Source organism: Saccopteryx bilineata, chromosome 4 (genome assembly GCF_036850765.1).
Source record: "Saccopteryx bilineata isolate mSacBil1 chromosome 4, mSacBil1_pri_phased_curated, whole genome shotgun sequence".
NCBI lineage: Eukaryota > Metazoa > Chordata > Mammalia > Chiroptera > Emballonuridae > Saccopteryx > Saccopteryx bilineata.
In genome coordinates, this window is record NC_089493.1 from 8,166,938 (window position 1) to 8,189,903 (window position 22,966).

Genomic DNA, 22,966 nt, shown 5'->3' on the forward strand with positions numbered 1-22,966 from the left:
TAGAAGCAAGACCTATACACAAGTAACGACAGAGGGATCCAGCCAGTTAGAGATGGAGGGTTTCCAGCCCCACGAAACCACAAGAGAAGAGGCATGAAGCATGGGAGAAAGATCCTTACAGCCCACAAAAGCCCAGCTCTGGGCATTATTTTTTTCCAAAGAGCCAATTGACAGTCTTCCCACGAAATCTTAGACCTGGCCCCAAATACCTAGTTGATAAGGTAAGATTGCCATTAGTTGATATTTATGGTGTATGTGATATAACAGGAAGTCAGTATGTGTAAATAGTGAGGATATCGGGACAGACAGGAGAAAGAGATGAGAACGTAGGGATCAGGAGCCAAGCGACTTGCACCCGCCCCAGATCTACAGAGTAGAGAGAGATCCCAACCCGACCCAATCGGTAGCTGCAAAGAGTAATGGTTTGTTAGTGTTTTTAGCAACCTGCCCTGCTCACTTAGCCTCCTTTTTAATTACATGGACTCTGAAGCTTAAAAGAAGCGAGAGGCCCTGGTCAGTTGGCTCAGTGGTAGAGCATCAGCCTGGCGTGTGGAAGTCCCGGGTTTGATTCCCGGCCAGGGCACACAGGAGAAGCGCCCATCTGCTTCTCCACCCCTCCTCCTCTCCTTCCTCTCTGTCTCTCTCTTCCCCTCCCACAGCCAAGGCTCCACTGGAGCAAAGTTGGCCTGGGCGCTGAGGATGGCTTTGTGGCCTCTGCCTCAGGCGCTAGAATGGCTCTGGTCACAACAGAGCGACGCCCCGGATGGGCAGAGCATCGCCCCCTGGTGGGCGTGCCGGGTGGATCCCGATCGGGCGCATGCAGGAGTCTGTCTGACTGCTTCCCTGTTTCCAGCTTCAGAAAAATACAAACAAACCCCCCCCACACACACACACAAATAAATAAAGAAGCGAGAACTTTTTTGTTTCAAAGTTGAATCATTTTCAACATGCAAGGTGTGACGGGTGATGGTCGCTAAAGTGCTGCACAGTAAGATCCGTCGTCATGGTGTCTTGGTGACCCACGGCTGACACTCTCAATGAGGCAGACGTGGAGGCCACGTGCCAGAACCTCCCTCTAGTCAGCATGGCTGCGGTTGGAGGGGAGTCCAGGAGCGACTTGGCCAACAGAACCGGGTAGGAGCTGGTGTCGGACTGTGTATCAGTCACACAGGCGTCTCCAAGGCACCAACAAGAGGCGTTTTGAGGTTCTGCGACATAGGCGTCCCTTCCAAAGATTTCCTTACAAGACAGATACAGTTTCAAACAAGGTTGGAAGGCCACCTTATACAGAGATTCGTGGTGTTTACTGCCCTTCCTCCCAGGAGGGCTTGCCGTAGGGTGAAGGAAACACAGGCAGACCTGGCTCGGGAAGGAAGGCTGGTGTGTGGGACGTGCTGGGGTTGGGGTGCCTGCGAGACGTTCCAGCGGAGTCTCAGGGAGTCGGTCACAAACGTAAGGTGGGTCTGGAGGCCAGGGCAGACAGGCATGCTAGACACAGGGACTTGAGGGTCGCCAGCTTGAAGGAGAAAGCGGAGGCCATGGATGAGGATGGGGTTGATCTGAGAAAGCTAATGAGAAACAAAATAACCTCAGATGGAACAGACATTACACATTGTTAGCCCACCAGCTGCTTTTCGTTTATTTTGTCTTCCAGAACTCCAATTTGGGGTTTCAGTAGTAAAATGGCACATTGGCTCCCAATGGCTGCCATAACAAATGATCGGGGACTTGGTGGCTTAGAAAGACAGGAAGTTATTTTGTCCGTTCTGGAGCCCAAAAGTCCAAAACCAAGGTGTCCAAAATCAGGGTGTGCCCCCTGCAGAGGCTCTAGGGAAGAATCCTTCCTGGCCCTTCCAGCTTCTGAGGGTCCCTGGCAGTCCTTGGCTGAAAGCTGTCCTTCTAGTCTCTGCCTCTGCCATTGCATGACCTCCAGTGTCTGTCCTCTGTGTCTCAAAGATCACTCTCTCTTCTTTTATAAAGACGCCAGTCATTGGATTTAGGACCCACCTTCAATCCCAGATGAGCTCATCTTGAGATCCTTGATTACATCCGCTAAAACCCCTCCCATTCACAGGCAAAGAAGCTGAGGATTCGGACATACCTTATGGAAGGACACAATTCAACCCACTAAAAACGGTGACTCCTTGATCTCTGAGAAAGATACAGACTTCTTCCAGCCCCGGGGCGTGCATCTGGATGGCTCCTCACGACAGAAGTTCAGTCCCAAAACACCGGTTCAATCAGGAAAATGATGACAATCCCATTTCCATTGCTACACTCCCTCTCCTCAGCTTCTCTTGCATCAGGGGCGAGCAGATTGGACCGAACACAGTTCTATCCATTGAGACATAAAGAAAATCCTGCAGGGGCTGCTGGGAAAGATGAAAAACAGCACACGGCATTTGCACCTGAACTTCCTGCCGTGGGTGCTGCTGTGAGGACACGGAGCATCAGGGCGCAGTATTTCAAGCACGAGGTGACAAGCATGGGAGTGCAAACCAGCCCACTGCGGGTCCACGGTGCCACTGCCGGTCAGCGAAGCAATGCCAGCCTCTGCTCCCCTTCAAATGTCTCTTATTCCTCCTCGATGAGGTCACTGCTAGACCCGTGAAACAGGAGGTGACACCCCAGGAAGCAAGGAGAGAGGGAAGCTGACGAAGGAGCATGCCAAGTGACATGTGAATGGAGAGGTCAAGTAAGAGGATGAGCACAAAGGTGGTTCTTGAAAAGGGGAGGGGAGGACGTGTTGACTTGGCTCATCGCGGCCCAGCGGAGCTGCCAGCCAGAACCGACCATGAGCCAGGTAGCTGAGGTGGTCGGCACCAGAGAGGAAGAACTTAAACACATGGAGTGAGTTGTTAAGAAGAAGGAAGCGTCTGGGTCAGGAACACCTGAGCCAACTTGGCGTAAAAAGGAGGTAACAAGCCCTGACTGGTCGGCTCAGTGGTAGAGCATCGGCCCGGCGTGTGGAAGTCCCAGGTTCAATTCCCGGCCAGGGCACACAGGAGAGGTGCCAATCTGCTTCTCCACTCTTCGCCCTCTCCTTTCTCTCTATCTCTCTCTTCCCCTCCCGCAGCCGAGGCTCCATTGGAGCAAAGTTGGCCCGGGCGCTGAGGATGGCTCTATGGCCTCTGCCTCAGGCACTAGAATGGCTATGATTGCAACGGAGCGACGCCCCAGATGGGCAGAGCATTGCCCCCTGGTGGGCAGAGCATCGCCCCCTGGTGGACGTGCCGGGTGGATCCCGGTCGGGTGCGTGCAGGAGTTTGCCTGACAGCCTCCCCGTTTCTCACTTTCGAAAAATACAAAAATAAAAGGAGGAAACAGACCTCAATCTCAGAGACAAGGGAGAGAGAATGGGGAGAGCTGAGGAAGGAATTAGACGATACACAGAGATGTCAGGGGTGAGTCCGAGAGGGAACTTGAGAAGTAGGGAGAGCTCCGGACAGCGGCTACCTGTGGGAACAAGGCCACCGTCCAGAGCAGTGAGGCCGCTAGCTATGGCAGAGCCAGGTGGTTTTCCAGCAGCAGGTGCTGAGTGGAATCTCCTGCACTCTTTGTACCAGCCTCTTGTCATGTCAGCCCGTGGCGATGTTTCTACCTTCTGCCTCAAAAAAAAAAAAAAAAAAAAAAAAGAGCAACCCCCTGGACGCTGATCTCTGTTGTGGCGTGTATCTTCATGGAGGGAGAGGGGAGGAGAGCTCACCAGCAACAGAGAAGTAGCCTGTCCCCCCTCCTCAGGGAAGAAGGGAGTCATAACTGAGAATCAGCGGGGGCCTCACGTCCGCATATGCACACCTGCCACTCAGCGAAACAGAAGCGTCCTTGGGTCACTGTTAGGGCAAATAAAAGCACTTGTGACGTGAGTTCTACCATCGATGCAGTGCCGTGCGGAGGATGTTTGTAGGAAGGAGCTGTCTCCTGGTCTTCGCCTAGGCGAGCGACAGGTGCGCACTGTTTATGTCTGTGTACGAGTGAGCATGTACGCTTAATATTTTAGAGCCCGGGGGCGACATGCCGTTTTGGGATAACGGTTCAGTTTTTCATTGCTGAGTGAGGTAAGCAGAGAAGCCACGGTCACCTGCAGCTTTCTGACAATGCTTTCTACCTATTCCCGCTTCACTCAGAAAAGGACCTGGGAATCAGATCACCGTGCAGGGAGGAGGAGGTGGGCTCCAGGGTGGCAGGGAGGAGGAGGAGGTGGGCTCCAGGGTGGCAGGGAGGAGGAGGAGGTGGGCCCCAGGGTGGCAGGGAGGAGGAGGTGGGCCCCAGGGTGGCAGGGAGGAGGAGGAGGGCCCCAGGGTGGCAGGGAGGAGGAGGTGGGCTCCAGGGTGGCAGGGAGGAGGAGGGCTCCAGGGTGGCAGGGAGGAGGAGGAGGAGGGCCCCAGGGGGGCAGGGAGGAGGAGGGGGGCCCAGGGTGGCAGGGAGGAGGAGGAGGGCCCCAGGGTGGCAGGGAGGAGGAGGTGGGCTCCAGGGTGGCAGGGAGGAGGAGGGGCTCCAGGGTGGCAGGGAGGGGGAGGTGGGCCCCAGGGTGGCAGGGAGGGGAGGTGGGCCCCAGGGTGGCAGGGAGGGGGAGGTGGGCTCCAGGGTGGCAGGGAGGAGGAGGTGGGCCCCAGGGTGGCAGGGAGGGGGGGGGGCCCAGGGTGGCAGGGAGGAGGAGGTGGGCCCCAGGGTGGCAGGGAGGAGGAGGTGGGCTCCAGGGTGGCAGGGAGGAGGTGGGCTCCAGGGTGGCAGGGAGGAGGAGGGCCCTAGGGTGGCAGGGAGGAGGAGGAGGTGGGCCCCAGGGTGGCAGGGAGGAGGAGGTGGGCCCCAGGGTGGCAGGGAGGAGGAGGAGGGCCCCAGGGTGGCAGGGAGGAGGAGGTGGGCTCCAGGGTGGCAGGGGGAGAGGAGGGCTCCAGGGTGGCAAGGAGGAGGGGGTGGGGGGGGGGGGGGGGGGGGGGGGGGGGCGGGGTGGGGTGAGGAGGAGGGGCTCCAGGTGGCAGGGAGGAGGAGGTGGGCTCCAGGGTGGCAGGGAGGAGGAGGTGGGCTCCAGGGTGGCAGGGAGGAGGAGCTGGGCTCCAGGGTGGCAGGGAGGAGGAGCTGGGCTCCAGGGTGGCAGGGAGGAGGAGGTGGGCCCCAGGGTGGCAGGGAGGGGGAGGTGGGCCCCAGGGTGGCAGGGAGGGGGAGGTGGGCCCCAGGGTGGCAGGGAGGGGGAGGTGGGCTCCAGGGTGGCAGGGAGGAGGAGGTGGGCCCCAGGGTGGCAGGGAGGGGGAGGTGGGCCCCAGGGTGGCAGGGAGGAGGAGGTGGGCCCCAGGGTGGCAGGGAGGAGGAGGTGGGCTCCAGGGTGGCAGGGAGGAGGAGGTGGGCCCCAGGGTGGCAGGGAGGAGGAGGAGGGCCCCAGGGTGGCAGGGAGGAGGAGGAGGGCCCCAGGGTGGCAGGGAGGAGGAGGTGGGCCCCAGGGTGGCAGGGAGGAGGAGGTGGGCCCCAGGGTGGCAGGGAGGAGGAGGAGGTGGGCCCCAGGGTGGCAGGGAGGAGGAGGTGGACCCCAGGGTGGCAGGGAGGAGGAGGGCCCCAGGGTGGCAGGGAGGAGGAGGAGGGCTCCAGGGTGGCAGGGAGGAGGAGGTGGGCCCCAGGGTGGCAGGGAGGAGGAGGTGGACCCCAGGGTGGCAGGGAGGAGGAGGGCCCCAGGGTGGCAGGGAGGAGGAGGAGGGCCCCAGGGTGGCAGGGAGGAGGAGGAGGGCCCCAGGGTGGCAGGGAGGAGGAGGAGGGCTCCAGGGTGGCAGGGAGGAGGAGGTGGGCTCCAGGGTGGCAGGGAGGAGGAGGTGGGCTCCAGGGTGGCAGGGAGGAGGAGGAGGGCTCCAGGGTGGCAGGGAGGAGGAGGTGGGCTCCAGGGTGGCAGGGAGGAGGAGGTGGGCTCCAGGGTGGCAGGGAGGAGGAGGTGGGCCCCAGGGTGGCAGGGAGGAGAAGGTGGGCCCCAGGGTGGCAGGGAGAAGGAGGAGGGCTCCAGGGTGGCAGGGAGGAGGAGGAGGTGGGCCCCAGGGTGGCAGGGAGGAGGAGGGCTCCAGGGTGGCAGGGAGGAGGAGGTGGGCCCCAGGGTGGCAGGGAGGAGGAGGTGGGCCCCAGGGTGGCAGGGAGGAGGAGGAGGGCTCCAGGGTGGCAGGGAGGAGGAGGGCTCCAGGGTGGCAGGGAGGAGGAGGAGGTGGGCCCCAGGGTGGCAGGGAGGAGGAGGGCTCCAGGGTGGCAGGGAGGAGGAGGAGGGCCCCAGGGTGGCAGGGAGGAGGAGGGCTCCAGGGTGGCAGGGAGGAGGAGGTGGGCTCCAGGGTGGCAGGGAGGAGGAGGAGGTGGGCTCCAGGGTGGCAGGGAGGAGGAGGTGGGCTCCAGGGTGGCAGGGAGGAGGAGCTGGGCTCCAGGGTGGCAGGGAGGAGGAGGTGGGCTCCAGGGTGGCAGGGAGGAGGAGGTGGGCCCCAGGGTGGCAGGGAGGGGGAGGTGGGCCCCAGGGTGGCAGGGAGGGGGAGGTGGGCCCCAGGGTGGCAGGGAGGGGGAGGTGGGCTCCAGGGTGGCAGGGAGGAGGAGGTGGGCCCCAGGGTGGCAGGGAGGGGGAGGTGGGCCCCAGGGTGGCAGGGAGGAGGAGGTGGGCCCCAGGGTGGCAGGGAGGAGGAGGTGGGCTCCAGGGTGGCAGGGAGGAGGAGGTGGGCTCCAGGGTGGCAGGGAGGAGGAGGAGGGCCCCAGGGTGGCAGGGAGGAGGAGGAGGGCCCCAGGGTGGCAGGGAGGAGGAGGTGGGCCCCAGGGTGGCAGGGAGGAGGAGGTGGGCCCCAGGGTGGCAGGGAGGAGGAGGAGGTGGGCCCCAGGGTGGCAGGGAGGAGGAGGTGGACCCCAGGGTGGCAGGGAGGAGGAGGGCCCCAGGGTGGCAGGGAGGAGGAGGAGGGCTCCAGGGTGGCAGGGAGGAGGAGGTGGGCCCCAGGGTGGCAGGGAGGAGGAGGTGGACCCCAGGGTGGCAGGGAGGAGGAGGGCCCCAGGGTGGCAGGGAGGAGGAGGAGGGCCCCAGGGTGGCAGGGAGGAGGAGGAGGGCCCCAGGGTGGCAGGGAGGAGGAGGAGGGCTCCAGGGTGGCAGGGAGGAGGAGGTGGGCTCCAGGGTGGCAGGGAGGAGGAGGTGGGCTCCAGGGTGGCAGGGAGGAGGAGGAGGGCTCCAGGGTGGCAGGGAGGAGGAGGTGGGCTCCAGGGTGGCAGGGAGGAGGAGGTGGGCCCCAGGGTGGCAGGGAGGAGGAGGTGGGCCCCAGGGTGGCAGGGAGGAGAAGGTGGGCCCCAGGGTGGCAGGGAGAAGGAGGAGGGCTCCAGGGTGGCAGGGAGGAGGAGGAGGTGGGCCCCAGGGTGGCAGGGAGGAGGAGGGCTCCAGGGTGGCAGGGAGGAGGAGGTGGGCCCCAGGGTGGCAGGGAGGAGGAGGTGGGCCCCAGGGTGGCAGGGAGGAGGAGGAGGGCTCCAGGGTGGCAGGGAGGAGGAGGGCTCCAGGGTGGCAGGGAGGAGGAGGAGGTGGGCCCCAGGGTGGCAGGGAGGAGGAGGGCTCCAGGGTGGCAGGGAGGAGGAGGAGGGCCCCAGGGTGGCAGGGAGGAGGAGGGCTCCAGGGTGGCAGGGAGGAGGAGGTGGGCTCCAGGGTGGCAGGAAGGAGGAGGTGGGCTCCAGGGTGGCAGGGAGGAGGAGGTGGGCTCCAGGGTGGCAGGGAGGAGGAGGTGGGCTCCAGGGTGGCAGGGAGGAGGAGGTGGGCCCCAGGGTGGCAGGGAGGGGGAGGTGGGCCCCAGGGTGGCAGGGAGGGGGAGGTGGGCCCCAGGGTGGCAGGGAGGGGGAGGTGGGCCCCAGGGTGGCAGGGAGGGGGAGGTGGGCCCCAGGGTGGCAGGGAGGAGGAGGTGGGCCCCAGGGTGGCAGGGAGGAGGAGGTGGGCTCCAGGGTGGCAGGGAGGAGGAGGAGGGCCCCAGGGTGGCAGGGAGGAGGAGGAGGTGGGCCCCAGGGTGGCAGGGAGGAGGAGGTGGGCCCCAGGGTGGCAGGGAGGAGGAGGTGGGCCCCAGGGTGGTAGGGAGGAGGAGGTGGACCCCAGGGTGGCAGGGAGGAGGAGGGCCCCAGGGTGGCAGGGAGGAGGAGGTGGACCCCAGGGTGGCAAGGAGGAGGAGGTGGGCCCCAGGGTGGCAGGGAGGAGGAGGTGGACCCCAGGGTGGCAGGGAGGAGGTGGGCCCCAGGGTGGCAGGGAGGTGATCTACAGCCAGTCCAGCCACCAGAAAAGTAGTCTTTCGTGTCACGTGTCAATACTTCTTCATTCTTCGTTGGAGGATGTCGTGCCAGGGCAAGAGGAGACTGCGACCTTGAAGGCGAAGGGGCTCAGACAAGGCTGAGGAGGAAGGAGGAGGGAGAAGCACAGCTCCCCCAGCTCCCGTCTCAGTCCGGCTGGGGTGGCCTCAGATGGCCTCTCCTCCAGGCCTCCTCAGAAGCCATTCGGACTGCCGGTCTGCCCGCCACGCCCTCTGGGAGGTTCCTACTGGCTTCCTGAGTGGACGTTTATCTGGTGAGATATTAGACCCCCCATGGACCCTGAAGAGATGGGGTTTGTGCCACGTCTTCAAATTGGCTCAAGCCTTGTCCATCAAACACAAATTCCTAAATATCCAAATGTTTCTTAGGACACGAACCCGGGGAAGCTGGCAGGAGGCGGCATCAGCCCCCGCGGTGTGTGTGAGGCCCGACGGGAAGCGGTTGTACTGGCCGTCAGGGCAGCGCGGTGAACACCAGGACTGTGTCCGGAGACGCTCCTGAGCGTCGGAGCAGCAGGGTCCTCATGGCTGAGCCACGAGGAGCCTGAGGCAATCGCTGGGGGCCCAGTCTCTATCCCACAGGGACTGAGATGGGAGGACCGAGGCGGGCCAGCAGGCCCGAGTAAGCGAATTGGAGAGTAACTAGATTCATTACAAGGGGGTGGGACAGCGCTGATTTGGGCCTGAGCACCTGTCTCCTTCCGTCATGTAGTGTAGAGACTGTCCCCTTCAAGCCCTTCAGCTCTAAAAATATGAGAATCCTCAGCTCTTGAATCTACTCCCCTAAAATGATTCCATAGACAGCTAGGTTCTCAACTTGATCCCTTCAGTTATTGTATACAATTTGACTATTTCTAGAAAGGATGTCAAGCAAAGTTTCTTTTAAAAAGACACAAAGATATAAAAGAACCAGAAGAAAAATCCAGTAATAGAGGTCAAGAATTGCACTAAAAATCCAGGGCAGGTATAATTATTATGGTGATGCACTGACTTGAACAAAGCAGGGGTTTCCTAGCAACCAAGGCAAAAAGGGAAGGAGGTTAGTCACCACAGTCCCGGGTCTGACAGAACTTTTAGCCTAGCATTCAGTAAGAGAGAGAAAAATTTCCTTAGCACTAAAGTCTTGGGGTAATTGATTGTGGAGCTTTTTATGCAGTCGGCCATTCAATAAACACTTTCTTCAATAAAAGCTTTACAGAAGATACAGAAATGTAATTTGGCATCCGTGTTTTATATGATTCTTTATTAGAAGCCTCAGTGAAACTGTAGCTCTCAGAAGGCATTTCTGTGAGAACAAACAGTAGGTCACATGACGCGGGGATCTGAGTTCGCATCACCGTAGGGTGTGCCACTCTATCTACCAATCACAGCACAGTTGCTTGAGTATTTGCCCCTCCCCCCCGCAAATTTCAACTGTCTTGTGAGTCATGCTTGTTTGTCTGTTTAATTCCTATTTGTATTCCAGTGCCCAGAACAGTGCCTGGCACACAATAGAGATTTCTATAACAGATGTTGGATACAGGGTTTCATTTATTTTAACCCATAAATAGTGCTCAGATTGGCATGTTCCTTAGCCAAAGTGCTCAGTACTAGCTGCAAATATAAACTGAAATAATTTGATTGCAGTCTAGAAGATCTTGCTAACTGTGATGCCACAGGAAGGCGTTTGACAAACTGCCCTTAACATCGTTTTCCTGAATTGCGTGTGTGGCCCTGGACACGCCCTCTACCCCTTGGACTTTCATTTGTTTTATCTGCCAAAAGAAAAAGTCATGGTCCTTGATCCTGAACGCCTTCACAATCTAGAAAAATCTCTTTCTGGACCAATTCAGGGCATTATTTCAACACTTTGATCGTTGCATCAGTGTAAGACAAGGGGCCATATGAAACTGTCCCCCTAGCGCTGGCATCTCACATTATGTCCTGTTGATACTCTTAAGGGTCCAACATATTGTCTTAAAGCGCACTTTCCACCAACAAACATTGGCACGTTTCCCTAATACATGAAAACAAGCATTCCCTTGAATTGAAGATCAAATCGAGTCTGGTTGATAATTATATAAATGTCACTAACATTTTTATTTTCTTTAAGGTTTTAGTTGATTGTTCCTTCATAAATCATAAGAGGCTGAAATGATTTAATGTCAAGTTCACGTGGCTTTGCAAAAGGGAAGACAGAAGATTATATTCTTTAACTCAGACCTCCAAGCAGATTCACAAATGAAATTTCCAGTCCGATCCCATCTCTGAACTGTAGAGCTTCAACTGGGGGTGTTTTCTCAATGCTCATAAATCCAGAGGTCATAAATCACTCACATTCCCTTTTATAAGTAAAATGTCCATGGTAAGGTCATTTTTTTCCAACAGGACTTTGACTGGAGAGAAGCAATGCATAGAATTGCAGTCATATCACTGTTTTTTAAGTCAAGGACTCTGAAGACACTCGGACCACATGGTAACGGGTAGTCGGTTCTTATAGACACACGAATGTATGTAATAAGCAAGATAAAGCTGGAATTAATTTAAAGATACTGAACATCAGGCTCATTTTGACATACTCCCCATAGCAAAATCCAGACAGGGTCAGAGATGCTTTCTCTCCTGGACGGAGGACCCGGAGGACCAGCCACACAACCTTGAATTGGGCCAGGAAAGATGGGTGGAAATTCTCTCAGGGTGGAAAGGCTCTGGGCACATCCGCAGATCAGGAGAAGGTAGCTTAAGGCGTGAAGTCACTGCCATTCACGGGCCGTCTACCTGGTCTTTGCAGAGGCAACGCCTCCCTCTTCCTCTCTGCCCACCCAGTGCCCTCTGGAAGAGCCAGCGTCTCAGTCACTACTACCAAAGGGGAAAGAGTGTTAAATTTAGAACAGAAACTTCTGTGTTCGGATCTAAATGCAGCACAAGGAAGCTCTGAGGCTTGGAGCAAGTCCTTGATATTTTGGAGGTCCAAGTTTGTTTACCTGCTAGTGGGCTTTGTTTTTATGAAATCGTCTCCCCATCCTGGGCCAGTTGTGGGACAAGCGGATGAGAACCCTGCTGTCTGGGTCTCTTTGTCCACATCCTTCCCCTCAATGTCCTTTGAGGAGGCTCCCCCGACCCCCTCCCCAGCTGGGTGCCCCTTCTCTGAATCTGAACATCACCTCTGAGCTCTGCTGTCTGGAATGTGACTACCTCGTTGGCCGCGGCTGTTACCTGGCATGGTCTCTCTTTAAGATGATCACCTCCGGAGGGCAGGGACCAGATCTGTCACCACTGTACCTTCTGTGTGCTGCAGAGAGCACTTTCGGAAAAAATCCACGTGAAATATTCCCAAGCACAGTGCTCTCTCCCCGGCCTGCCGGCCCAGCTTCCACACAGGTGGTGAAGGTGTGCACGAAACAGGTTGACCGCGCCCTGGAAACACCCCTCATCTGACGGTGGAGTCTCTGACGCTGACCTCTGAGGGGAAAGAAGCCAGATTTCGTCACCGACAGAGCCGACATTAGCACCACTTCCCGCCGGTCCAGGCCACACCTGGGCCTTTTCCCGGCGTGCTCACAGCACTCTGCGTGAGGGCAGTCTTGCTAGCTGGAGCATGACGGGGACAGCTGAGCAGGGGACAGAGGGGCTGCACGAGTTGTTAAAGGACTGGGGGTGTGAAGTGACGATGCTGGGGCCCTAGCCTGGAGCTCCCAGAGTCGCTGCTCCTCTCTAAACTTCCGTTTCCTGAACTGTGTAATGGGCTGGTCTATCAGTGCTCTTCAAACTTATTTATGCCTTCTTTTGCTTTGTGATTAGTAAAAAAATAAAATAAAAATTGTTCAAAATGTAGCCCAGTATAGCAAGTCACTCTGCCTCAAGTAGGAGTGTGGAGCCAAAGCTGCTCCCCCGCCCTCCACCTCCCGGGGGCCCCAGGGGCTCCACTGGCGTTCTGGGGTTCTTTGGGACACACTTTGAGAACTGTGGCACCCAGCGATTAGAGGTCCCACTGGCTCTAGCAGTTCTGACCTCAGCTGTGTGGCTAGGGTGACCGACTGGTCAACCTTCCCCGGAACTGGGGAAGTTCTGGGGGCATAGGACTTCCAAGGCTGAAACCAGGAACGTCACAGGCAAACCAGGCTGGGTGGGTGGCCTGGCTGTGGTCAGACCAAACCGTTTCTCTGCGCTCTGGGGAAGGACAGAGCCCTGCCCTGCACGGCCAGCAGGGCAGGTTGGGACCCAGTGCCTTTGAGAGCAGAGAATGCATGGGACATCACCGATTTCTTCTTCCCAGAGCTACAGCTGGACATTGTGCCAGAATGAAAGGTTGAGGAGCTGACTGGATTTTCTATTCCCTAGTCATCTCTGTCCTTGTCCCACCCAGCCAGTGACTCCCACCGGTTCAGGAGAAGGACAATATGGCCGAAAATCAGAGACACCATGGGTCTGTTCCAAAGGATTTGCCAGCACCTGGGCTTTTGAGTTTGAAAAGTCAGAGGCATGAAGGACTCAGTCATTGCAATGTGTTTAACAAACATTAAAAAAAAAATAGATGAAGAGCCATACTGAATTCCTTTTGCTCCCATAACAAATGACCAGAAATCTAAAACAACACAAATTTATTATCTAACAATGTAGAGGTCACACGAGGCTGACATCGAGGCTTCAGCAGGACCACGGTCCCTCCCGAGGGTCTAGGAGAGGCTCCATCTCCTTCAGGGTTCCAGCTCCCAGCGCTCTGGGGCTCAGGCCCCTCCCTTGATCTTCAGAGTCAGCCGGGTAGCAGCTCCTGACACCTCTCTCACTCTGGGCAGCGTCACAAACCCTCTTCTCTCTGACCTCTGTGACGACACTGAGCTCGCCCAGGTCACCCAGGATACTCTCCCTATCTCCAGGTCACCCACTGCAAGGTCCCTTTGCCACGTAAGATAGTATAACCACGGGATCTGGAGATTAGGACATGGACACTTTGGGGAAAGGGTGTCAATATTTTGTCTACCACAAAAGCCAAGAAACTTTTCCAACTTCAAATATTCTTCAACATCGAGGTGGGGGAGAGGCGGAAGGTCCCAGGGAAGGAGAGGTCACTGGGGTCTGGAATAAGAGGACTCAGAAACAGTGGAGACAGATGGGGCTGCCATCCAGACCCATCCAGCCTCAATTTGAGAACTCATCTGTTTCTAGTACCAGAGAGCTTTGAGAGCCACATTCAGATCCACAGGTGGTCCAGTCTTCAACTGACTCTGCCCACTATCAATAACCAAGAGCCTCATTGGCCACCTCTGCCACTGAAGTCCAACAAGAGCCAGTTCCCATCAACCACGGTCAATATGGTGCCCATTGATTGTTCAGTGGGGTCATCTGGAGCCCATGGTTTAGCCTGGACAATCCCATATGAACAACTTCTAAGCTCAAAGGTTGAGGATGATTGACATCTTCCCCAAGAAAGAGAGTTGCATGCTAGACCCAGCATGGAGTGAGGGAAGGAAGGAAGGAAGGAAGGAAGGAAGGAAGGAAGGAAGGAAGGAAGGAAGGAAGAAAGGAAGGAAGGAAGGAAGGAAGAAAGGACAAAACAAAGAAAGAAAGAAATGAGTTTCCCCCACACACTCTTTGCTATATCTGGTAGGGCAATGAATTAAACCAGCTCAGAATTTCACCCAGATTATGGTAAAACACTGTCTTATCACAACAGCATTGAGTTTATCAAATGAGAATCTTTTTAGTTCTAAAGTATTATATTTCACTCTTTTTCTTCTCATTTCCATTTTCCCCTTGCACACTGTGCTCTCTTAAAATCACGTCTTCACAGTGTGCCTGTGTCAGAAGGCACAGGGTTAGGACAAAAAAAAAAAAAAAAAAAGTAGGACACCAAAAGACAAAAAGGATTAAAAAGATGTCTTAAAATTTAACATACTCTGAATCCTGGCCACGTAACTTTATCTTTTAACAAAAACAAAGCGCTCGGCAGAGGCCGCACGTGAGAATCCACCCCAGGCTCGGCAAACGTGGAGGAGGAGGCCCTCAGTACATCTGAGGTGCGACTCTCTCGTCTTGTTTCCATCAAAATAAAAATCTCAAATCAAAAGCACTTGTCCTCTCTCTTGTATATGTCAAAATATAATTGGCAACGGTTGGGGTTTGTTGCCTTTATTGCTTTTAATAGCTGTATAGCCACTGATTGCCCAAGCTGATGGTTAATTTAATTTCTGTCAATACAATATTGGAGCTGTCTGCATATTCAGACCGTGATTAACTGCTGCGGAGTCCATAACACTGGCGTTATTATTACTGCATTTAACTACCTCTCGGGAGAAGACAAATTAAATTATGTTGAAAATGCTGTTGATTATCATTACGAACTTATTTGTAGAGCACAATTACTGATCTGTTGTAAAATAAATCAAATTTTTTTATCATCTTGGTATAAATTAACTTTACTGTAGGAGAACGGAGAGGAGGCTGCAAGAGTTGGGGTCTCCTTGTGTAAGTCACCGGAGCACTGAATTAAAATAATAACCACACACAAACGCAATATTATATTTTAATAACGAGCCACTTCAGGACCGAGGAAGAGCGCCTCGTAGATTATAGAATTTCAACAAGAAGGCAGCCAGTTCCACGGGCGTCACGTGCTGTTTACTCCAACGCGGGCTGAGAACCGGGGATGGATGACCCCTGGGCTGTGACTCCAGCTCGGTCTGAAATCGCCACTTTAATCATTTAGGGGAGGCGGCCCTGAGAACACATTGACATCGATAGATAGCTTACGTGTGATCATCATTTAGCTGTTGCCAATCCCCCGACAATTTACTAGGTTCCGCTGCCATAAGGCACGCAAGACCAACCCCAGGGCGTGGCTCCGTTGGAACTGCAGGGCAAACCAGGGACACTGGGCCTGAGGGCCGAAGCCTTTTAGATTCATGGTCCCGTAATTCCCTCACACACGCCAGCTTCGTCTGCAGACGGTGTTCCGTGCAGCTGTGCCGCAGGACAGAGCTGGGAGCTCAGCAGAATTTCGCTCCAGTCTCTTCCCTGCCACAGACAGGGTGGTCTCGGACAAGATGACCCACCGTGCTGGGCCTCAGTTCTCTCTTTTGTGAAATGGGGACACTTGGCTTGCGTGGCGTATCTGAGTGTATTGGTTTATCGATACGGTGTAAGAAAGGACCGCAATCTTAGGGGTTTAGAAGAAAACAAAAACATCTGTATCTGAGGTCACAGTTTCGGAGGTCAGAAGTCCAGGTGAGCAACCATAATGACAAATGTTCTCAGCAGTGACCCAAAGCTGCTGCTCCGTGGAGGAAGGCAGGGCGTGCGGTAGGAGGCCCCTGGCCACCACAGAGCAAGTCCTTCGTGGGTGTTCCGTCCCCCAGGTCCCCGAGGGAGCAGTCTCCAGGGCCAGCCACACACTCAGCCCTGCCCTCCCACGTGGCTGCGGGACAGGCCCCGCCCCTCTCCGCCTTCTCAGCTCCCCTTTCATTCGCTCTTTGGAGAAGCCCCGCCCCCCAGCTCACGCAGTTCCTGCTTTTTTCGTCTCAGCTCCTTCTGTGTTTTCTTTTTAACCCAGAATTACCTGATCTGTGTATTCGTGTTTGGGGGTCTGTGTCCTTCCCGAGAGGATGGCCCAAAGTCTGACCCACAAACTCACTCGGAAAACGTTTCACACGCACCTAGTCGAGGGGTGGGGGCAAGAGATCACACACAGTGGTCAGAAAGCTCTGGAATTAGGTCAGGTACAAGATGACAGTGGCTTCGACCAAGGCAGTGGGGACGCAGCAGACAGAGAGGGGTTGGGGTGGGACAGAGAACACACGTGGGTGTGACACAAGTCAATGCAAGCCACGATGCTGGAGTTTCTACCGTGTACTGCTCTGCCGACCTGACCCAGAGTATCTAACAAGTCACCAGCTCCTCTGTTGTCCCCAACCATCCTACTTTGACTTGACCACTAGAAATGGTCTGAGACCATGACCTTGGAGGGACACCTCGGACCATGACCTTGACTTGACCACTGAGGAACAACTTAGGACCGTGCCACTGAAGACACCCACCCTGCGTGCTTCTTGAAGGACATGTCTGCCTCCGGGGAAAGGGTTAGAACCACCACGCGGAGCTTCCCTACATCTGCTAGCGTTTGCACAAGATGGACCACGGACATTCTTGCCACGCGGGGACCCAGAGCCACAGACAGCTCAGGTCTGAGCCCGGCCACCGTGATACTTGAGCAGTAGCAGTCATTCTCCTCCGGTACGTGCTCTGAGTGGCCTTGTGGGGGCGCTGGAGCCAGCTTAACTTAGCTCCCTGTCACAAATTGGAACTGATGTGCCATTCGTGTGAGTGGCGCACATGGAAAGAAATATTTCATCTGGGAGAAGCAGTCATGATGACAATGTTGTTTCTTCTTCAGAGACACACTTCAGCCTTCACTCTAGCTCTGAGAGCCATCGGAGCCTGGGGGTGGGCGGGGAGAAGCACTCTATTACACAGCCTCCCTGCTGTTTTTAAGACTCCAGGTCCTGGGTTCCAGAAATTGGGGCGCAGGAAGAGACCACAGAAATCAGGCCCCACCTGCTTTCCAGGTTTCTCTGGGAAGACTGGAAGTGTCGCACGGCTCCTCGGGACCAAGCAAGAACTGAGACAGACACCCTGGCATCTGCCTTGCAGCCCATCAGTGGTGGACACCCCCCCCCCCAGTGTTCCTCCTCGTCCCGGTGGGACCCGCCCGGCACTCCCTGCCTGGTGTGCGCGTGCAGTGTGGGTCTCGGTGCCCACGTGACTTTCCTGCAGCGTCCGCCCTGACCTGCCTGATGAGGTCCAGTGCCCCCCTGCCCTGCCACACCCCCCTCAGGGCACAGCTGTCCTCCCCCCAGCACTGGACAGCACTGCAGTGGCCACAGCTCACCCGCCGTCCCTACGACTCCGCTGGCGACCCACTGCTGACCGCACCCCTCTCCACCCAGCCGGTGAGGGAACGAACCCCACCTCCAGGCAGCGCAGCCTCTGACTTCGGATCCCTGTAGGAAGATGCGAAGAGCAGTTCCAGGAAGGCCGGTCCCTTCCACAGCGTTTCGCCCACGGACCGCACAGACACCCGGCAATAAATCCCAACAGGGCTGGACCATCCGTTACCACCCCTTCCCTGCCCCTCCCCTCCAGGGTGTCCCCTGCATCTCGGGGAGAACGCCTGCCGTCCTGGTCCTGGCCTTAGTCAGCCTCTAAGCCCGAAGCCGTGGCCCCGAGGGCTGGTTACTGGTAAACCAGGAGCAGCCTGGAGGTCGAGGCGGCTTCAAGTCGACTTTTAGAGAGGCGCCTAATTTGGTGCGGCCGACTACAAGAGCTGGTCGGGCTTTCCTGAAATTCCTGAGGTTTCCAATGGCCTCTGGGGGGGGGGGTGCTGCTTCCACATGCCACTGAGATGGTCAAGGGTGTCCTCGCCACCTTTCTGCCCGCCACCCTCCTAATGGTTGTACAAGTGTCTAATTTTTTACAATGCCTCTTAAAGTCATCTTTTAAGACAGAGGCAAGCTCAGTCTAAATTGATATAGAAACACAGGCCTTAGAATAGCTACAACAATCTTGGAAAAGAATCATAAAGTGGGAGGAATCAGGCCATTCAATGTTAAGCCTTGCGATATACCTCGCATCATCAACACAGCATGGTGTCATCTGACAGACACACGGATCAATGCCACAGAATAGAGCTGCAGAGACAGGCTCCCACAAACATGCACAAGTAATTTCTGACCAAAGTGCAAGCACAGTTCTGTAGAGGGAGGACAGTCCTTTCAGCAGATGGCCCCGCCGCAATTGAGCATGCGCAGGCGAATAAACGAACCTCACCTAAACCTCTCACCTGATGTAGAAACGAGCAGAGTGGGCCGTGGCTTACATGCAAGATGGAAAAGGATAGAGCTTTTAGGAAAAAAAAAAAAAAAAAAAAAGAGAAAATCTTCAGGATTGTCTAAGCAAAGTGTTCTTAGGCTTGACCCATTTTAAAAAAAAAAAATGTGATTCACACAAAGAAAAATACAAAAATTATACTTCATCAAAATTATACACGTTTGCTTTGTGCAAAACACCATTGAGAGGGTAAAAAGACAAGCTGCGTTCTAGGAGGACATGTTTGCAAACCACACATCAGAATGCAGCAAAGTATGCATGTGTGCCACACATGTATGCAACAAAGGACTGCATACATCTAGACTATATAAAGCCTTTCAAAACTCAACACTAAAAAACTAGATCATCCTGTTAAAAAAAAAATGGGTTAAATCTGAACTGACGTACAGATTTGCAACTAAGGCACATGAGATGTTCAGCCTCACTGACCATCAGGGAACGCAAAGTCAAACCGCAATGAGATACCAGCACTCCACATGCCATCAAAACGACTAAAATTTAAAAAACATTAACAACTGCAAATGCTGGAGAGGCTGTGGAGAAATGGTTACTGCTACCATGCTGGTGAGAAGGTAAAATGAATGGTACGGCCATTGTGGAAAACCGTTCGGCAGATTCTTATAAAAATAAACATGCAACCACTTACAAAGACAAACAGCAACTGTACTGTTGGGCATTACTCCCACAGAAATGAAGCCTAATATTCACATAAACACCTGGACATAGATGTTTATAGCAGCTTCATTCCTCATAGTCAGAAAATAACCCGGGTCTCCTTCAATAGAAGAATAGTTGGATACACGGTAATCCACTCATACTACAAAATACTATTTAACAAAAAGTGAAAGGAACTGATACATGCAGCAGCTTTGAGGAATCCTAGGGAATTATGCAGAGTGGAAAAAAAGCCAATCCCAAAGGTTACCTACTGCAGGATCCCACAGGCATAACATTTGTGAAATGAAAGATTGATGGCAGGAGACAGCAGGTGAGGAATCGCCAGGTGTTAGGGAAGGCAGAGTGGGGGAGGGGCCGGGGAGGTAGGCGTGGCATTAAAGATACTTCTGGTGACTGATACACTTAAGGTGGATACACATGCTGTAAAACTGCATGGAAGTAACACACACTCACACACACAAGTGGGTACAAATGAAATGGGAAATCTGAACAAGACCGCCAGACCGCACTTACAGTTTTGCAAGAGGCCACCACGGAAGAAACTGGGTACAGTGTACGTGGATCGCTCTGTATTGTAAGTACTGTATGTGACTCTACAATTGCCTCACAGTGAAAAGTCTAATCATTTCAAAACAATTCTTGGCTCCTGGAATTCGTGAATGAAGGCTAAAGAGCTCCTCACACCAACCCCCCAAAAGAGAGTCCTGAAGAGATAGTTACCACGTGAGGATGGCTCTCCGCTTACCTGACCCCCATGCCTTTAGAAAGGCACTGAATTCTTTTTACACCCCTAGGACCCCTCTAGAACACCCCATCAGTGGAAATAAATTCTAGAGAGCAATTGGTTTCTTCTCTTGGGCTGATGTGCTATTTACTGCTTCTGAATATTAAACATATACACACAGAGAGAAAGAGAGAGAGAGAGAGAGAGATGAAAGGGGAAAAGCTAAAAGAGGCCTTTCTCTCCAGAAATCAACAAAGAATATTAGTCAATATCTGCTTGATGCAAATCTCAACATTTTGCTTCTCGTTTCTCTGTGCAAGACCCGCAGAGATGTGCAATAGATGTAAACAAAGTAGAGATGAAAAAGCAGACTCTGAACTGTGTGGGGATACTTAAATTGGATTTCTTTGTGATTTAAGACACGTTAGGTCATTCATAATTCATTACCAGCGCATCTTCAGCGAATACAGTAAAGCCCCCGTGCCACCAGCCTTTTCTCATCTGTGTGAGAAGGACGCACTTGAGGTGTGCCGAGCACAGGGGGACAGCGCAGAGAGGAAGAAGTGTGTGTGCGTGCGTGCGCGCACACACACACGTAGACAGACCATGCAAACTAGCCCAGGCCTCCGACCCATGATGCCCCTCAAAGTCAGCACAGACTGAAGTTGATCAGAGTCAGGTGACTTGTGCAACCTCCCGCTAATCTCAGTAGGTGTTCAGGTCGAGAGCCAAGTGGGAGCCTTTGCTTTTCCGGCACCGGGGGGGACAGGTGGTCACCGAGGCTTCGCAGGTCCATGCCTGGAATCTGTCAAGCTCAGTCTGCAGGTGTGGAACCTGAAGAAGAGGGCAGATGTGGCCCAGTCCGTTGCACAGGCTCGGCGGTGCTGAGCCCGCAGACGGCTATGGGGGAAGCCTGTTCACATTTCTAACACACAGCCTGTGGACCTGTTTGCTTTTCCCATCTGTACTGAGCTATAACCAACAAATAAAACTGTCAGATATTTAAAATGGACACCTGGCCCTGGCTGGGTAACTCAGCAGGTTAGAGCGTCGTTCCAATGTGCCAAGGGTTTGATCCCCGGTCGGGGCACATACAGGAGTCAACCAATGAATGCACAAATAAGTGGAGCAACAAATTGATGTTTCTCTCTCTTCAAAATCAATCAATCAATAAAATTGAAAGTGTGCACGTGGCGATTTGATATATGTGTACACTGTGAAAGAATTTCCCCCACTGAGTTAATTAGCCCATCCGTCATCTGACACATTCACCTTTATTGTTGTTATTAAGTTTAAGTTCTACTCTCTTAGTAAAGTTCCATTTTACAATGCAGCGTCATCCCTATAGTCGTCGCGTTACGCACTAGATTCTCAACTTCATTCATCTTGTAACCAAACAGTCTCGCCCTGTTTCCCCAGTTCCCAAGCCCCCGGCCACCACTTTTTGCTCTCGGTTTCTCAGTTCAGCTTTATTTTTTAGGTTCCACATGTAAGTGACATTATGAGGTGTTTAGCTTTCTCTGCCGGGCTTATTTCCCTCAGCATCACACCCTCCAGGTTCATCCATGTTATCTTAAATGACAGGATGTCCTCCTTTTTTAAGGCTGAGTAGTACTCCACTGACTCGTCCTGAGCTTTGGTTGTTGGCGAGGTGTATCTCTCCCCAAGTGGCCCGTGACTCCTAGAAAGTACAGGTTGTGTCTGATACAGCGCTACCTTCCTGGAGCTGCGCCCACAGTTGGCCCAGAACCGTGGCTGAATGTGTTGAAAGATGCTTCTTGATAGCTAATCTGCTGAGTGTTCTTATATAAATAACACCTTATTTTCTGATTACACAAATAGTCTTAGTTGCACTTCCAGATATAGTCGTTGGGGAGTTCTTTGTTTTTTCTTTTTCTGCTGGGTCCAGTATCCAAGGAGGCTACCATATTGATTATGTTATGTAGGCCTCCGTGACCCCCGGATTCTGCTTGGTTTCTGTCGGAGGGGTGCCCCATCAGAAGATCTGATGGCGGGAGGAAAGAGAAGTGGGGTTATTCCTCGCCTCCCCTGCAGCACTGGTCCCAAAGTACAGGCCTGAGAGGCTCACAGCTTCCCTGTGGCTAACCACTAACCATGTTGACGTCTCTTGATTCCTTGGTGCTTTATAGCAGTGGTCCCCAACCCCCGGCCCGTGAACCAGTACCGGTCCGTGGGCCATTTGGTACCCGTCCACAGAGCAAGAATAAATAACTTACATTATTTCCGTTTTATTTATATTTAAGTCTGAACGATGTTTTATTTTTTTTAAATGACCAGATTCCCTCTGTGACATCCATCTGAGACTCACTCTTGACGCTTGTCTTGGTCACGTGATACATTTATCCGTCCCACCCTAAAGGCCGGTCCATGAAAATATTTTCTGATATTAAACCAGTCCATGGCCAAAAAAAGGTTGGGGACCACTGCTTTACAGAACTGTTTCCAAAGCTTCCAGGTTCTTTATCTTGACACTCGTCAGGAGCATGCTTCCGGGCTTCCTCATTGGGTGGGACCATATGCCTTTCCTTGATACATTGATTGACAATGAAGTACTACCAGAACTTTCTGTTACCTTGTGTCACAATGACCAGCAACAGTTCAGAGAGAGGTGGTACTATCAGCCCAGACCCCAGAGAGAAGGCAAGGAAGGAAATGGAAAACAGAGTTCAGGGACCTTTCCCAAGCCGGAGGCATGAGCAGAGGTCCTCTGAGATTCCTGGGCTGGAATGACATTGAAACATCATCTCACCTGTCAGGACTAAGACAGGGACCTTCACCCTGAACCTCTGCAAACTGTCAGCTCCTTGGATGCCCTGCGGTCCCCTCTGACGCTGACATCTCTTGCCTATGAGGACTCTAAGTGGTAGTGGCCCATTTTGAAAACTTTGAAAAGTATAGATAAACAAATAAAACAATCACTCAGAGAAAGAGCTGCTATAAATATTTTGACATGTTTCATTCCAGCCTTTCTTCTCCATGTATATGGCAGGGTGGCTGGAGTAAGTGCAGTATATGTGTGTGTGCAACGCGGGGAGAGGGTGTGTGTGTGTGTGTGTGTGTGTGTGTGTGTCTGTGTATGTTTCTATGTGTATATGTTTCTATGTTTTTGTCCATACTTGAGATCAAATTATAATCAACGCCCTTCTTATTGCTGCATAACTTCGTCCAATAAGATAAAAACTTAGAAAAGTAGAGTTAATACATTTAGCCAACACGGCTTTGACCTTGTTTAATTGAATTAACCGGTGCTCCAGAGAAAAATAGCCAAGCAGGGCCCAACCACACAGTGATCTGATGCTCATTCCCCTGAAGCTCTCTTGCCATCGTCTCTTCCTCCAGCTCTTACAGTAGAAAAAGGATGGAGGCGGCTTTGCCAATGGGAAATAAAACACCCGACCCCGGGAGAGCC